At 46.7% G+C, this 2,500-nt stretch overlaps 1 protein-coding gene across 5 annotated transcripts in view; it reads left to right on the top strand.

Annotated features, from left to right (window-relative positions):
• Positions 1-2,500, top strand: part of Rim (Rab3 interacting molecule) — a 227,446-nt gene that overhangs the window by 177,701 nt on the left and 47,245 nt on the right. The gene's annotated exons all lie outside the window — the stretch shown is intronic.

Here is a 2,500-nt window from a genome sequence, read left to right as displayed (position 1 = left end):
AAAATAGAGGATGAAGGAGAGAGATGTGCGTGAGTGAGAGAGAGAGAGAGAGAGAGAGAGAGAGAGAGAGAGAGAGAGAGAGAGAGAGAGAGAAAGAGAGAAAGAGAGAGAGAGAGAGAGAGAGAGAGAGAGAGAGAGAGAGAGAGCAGAGAGTGAGAGAGAGAGAGAGAGAGAGAGAGACAGAGAAAGAGAGAGAGAGAGAGAGACAGAGAAAGAGAGAGAGAGAGAGAGACAGAGAAAGAGAGAGAGAGAGAGATAGACAGAGAAAGAGAGAGAGAGCAGGGGGGGGGAAGTCTGAAGCAAGAACTCTAGACCATAACTGCACATCCTCCGACAGAGAACATTATGAATCTCCGTTCTACTATACTACTATTTTCCATTTTTGAATTATTTGCTTTTCAAAACATTTTTTTTGTATTGAATATCTATTCTTTTGGTCTTCTATAGACACTTCTTTTATTGTATCTAATCCCTATTGATCTGGCTTTCTATTGACCTCGTCTTCTCTTTTATTTCATCCTTATTCATTTAGATCTCTACATCCATAGCCGTTTATTCTTTTAGCTTTCTACAGCTACAGCCCTTTATGTATTATTCAGAGTCCCGCATGTCCCACATCCCTCATTCTTCCTTCTATTGTCTGGACTTTTGCCTTTTTGTTTTCGGCCTCTTGTGTTGCGTGGCCGACCCGCGTACCAGAGCGGCGGTCGCGCAGCACGCCGAAGTCAGTCATATCCGTCTGCGGTTCGGCCGGTGATCTCTGCGGCCAGAAATAGCCCCTGTATTCAGCAAATAATCCGAAGTTAAAACAGCGGGGCCGTATAGCTGTGGCTGCGGCTGTAAGTAGCAACACAAACACGGACTTTCTCGTGTATTGGTTCGGGGGGTTGGAGGGCGGGTGAGTGTGGGGCGGTGAGTAAGAGGGCGGGGGTGCGTGCGAGGCGGGGGGGGATCTGGTGTATTCGTTGGCGGGATGGTTTGGAAGTAGGCCTATGCGAGGCACTGAGTAAGAGAGGGGAGGGAGATGCGTGCGAGTCGAAATTTGTCTCATGTATTGGTTTGGTGAGTTTAGAGGGTATGTGAGGCCGTGAGTGAGGAGGGGATTAGGAATGCGCGTGAGCATGAGTGAATAAATTGCATTGGTTGATCAGAATGTGCGGAAGTCAAATCGGAGCGTCTTATATGAGTATGTGAAGCGATGAGTAAGTAGGAGAGAGGGCATTGATCCGGCTGGAAGATTTCGTGTGTGAGTCATATACTGCTCGTAGTGTTCGTATGTGAGCCAGTGAGTAAGGAGGCTAGAGATACTCATGATGAGTCATGGTGGTCGGTGCCTTGATGGGTATGAGAGACAGGGATGAAGAGGGGGGGGGGCATTGATCCAGTGGAAAGCTATCCACGAGTGAATCAGGAAGAATTTTCTCCTAAGAAGCTGTTGTTGTTTAGTAAAGATTTTTTTTAGAATTCACACATATTACGGTTTGGATGCAATTCGTGATGCACTATACTGAGGTATAGTGTCCAATGCTCACCGTAGAACATATACTGTAGTGCGGGGAGAGCGATTCATGTTGTGAGTGTTCGGAAACTCTATAACGATGCTGTTGTTGCGATTAGTGAAGGGGGATCATAATTATATAATACTAATGGTTGTAGTGCAGGGGATGGTGATACATTAGTGAAGCAACGGCAGGAGACAAGAGGCTGTAGTGGTGGTGTGGTGGGGGGATCAGTGGTTAGAGAGTGGGAGCACAGAGGGGGAAGGGGGAGAGGAGGGTAAGTGGTAGAGGCTGAAGAGGCGGTGGTGGAAAAAGTGGTACAAGATGAGATGGTGAATAGGAGAGCAGAGGAAGAGGAAGGCCGAGTGAAGGGAATATGAAGAGGTGGAGCAAAATGAACAGAAGAAAGGGGATGTAAAGAGGGGAAGTATAGAAATAGGAGAAAGTAGAGTGAAAGTCAGGAGTAGGAAGAAAGGGAAATCGGAGAAGAGAAGGGGAGACGCAGAAAAATTGAAGAGAAAAGAGAGCAAGAAAAGCATCATAATAGAACGAACAAATAAAGGAGAAAGAGAAAAGAGAAAAAAAGAAGAACGACAAGAGGAAAAGAAAGAGAAAGAAAAACAAAGAATGAGGAAAGTATCCCCATGCGAACGAAAAGAGGAAGGAGAAAGAGAGAGAGAGAGAGTGAGGAAGAGCGAGAGAAGGAGGAGCAGGAGGGGGACGTAGCTGCGGCGAGGTGGACCAGCAGAAGGAGTGTGAACCTTTAAGAAGAACTATGGTTGGAGGGCGCGCCAGACCGACGGAGAGACACTATGGGGAGCCACAGTCAGATCTCGTCTTGGTCTGTCTGTCTGCCCTTCTGCTTCTCTATCTCTTGTCTCTCTCTCTTTCTCTCTCTCTCTCTCTCTCTCTCTCTCTCTCTCTCTCTCTCTCTCTCTCTCTCTCTCTCTGTCTCTATCTATCTATATATCTATTATCTCTCTCTCTTTCTCTATCTCTCT

The sequence above is a fragment of the Penaeus vannamei genome, chromosome 27 (assembly GCF_042767895.1).
Source record: "Penaeus vannamei isolate JL-2024 chromosome 27, ASM4276789v1, whole genome shotgun sequence".
NCBI lineage: Eukaryota > Metazoa > Arthropoda > Malacostraca > Decapoda > Penaeidae > Penaeus > Penaeus vannamei.
This window is presented reverse-complemented; position numbering and strand designations above follow the sequence as displayed.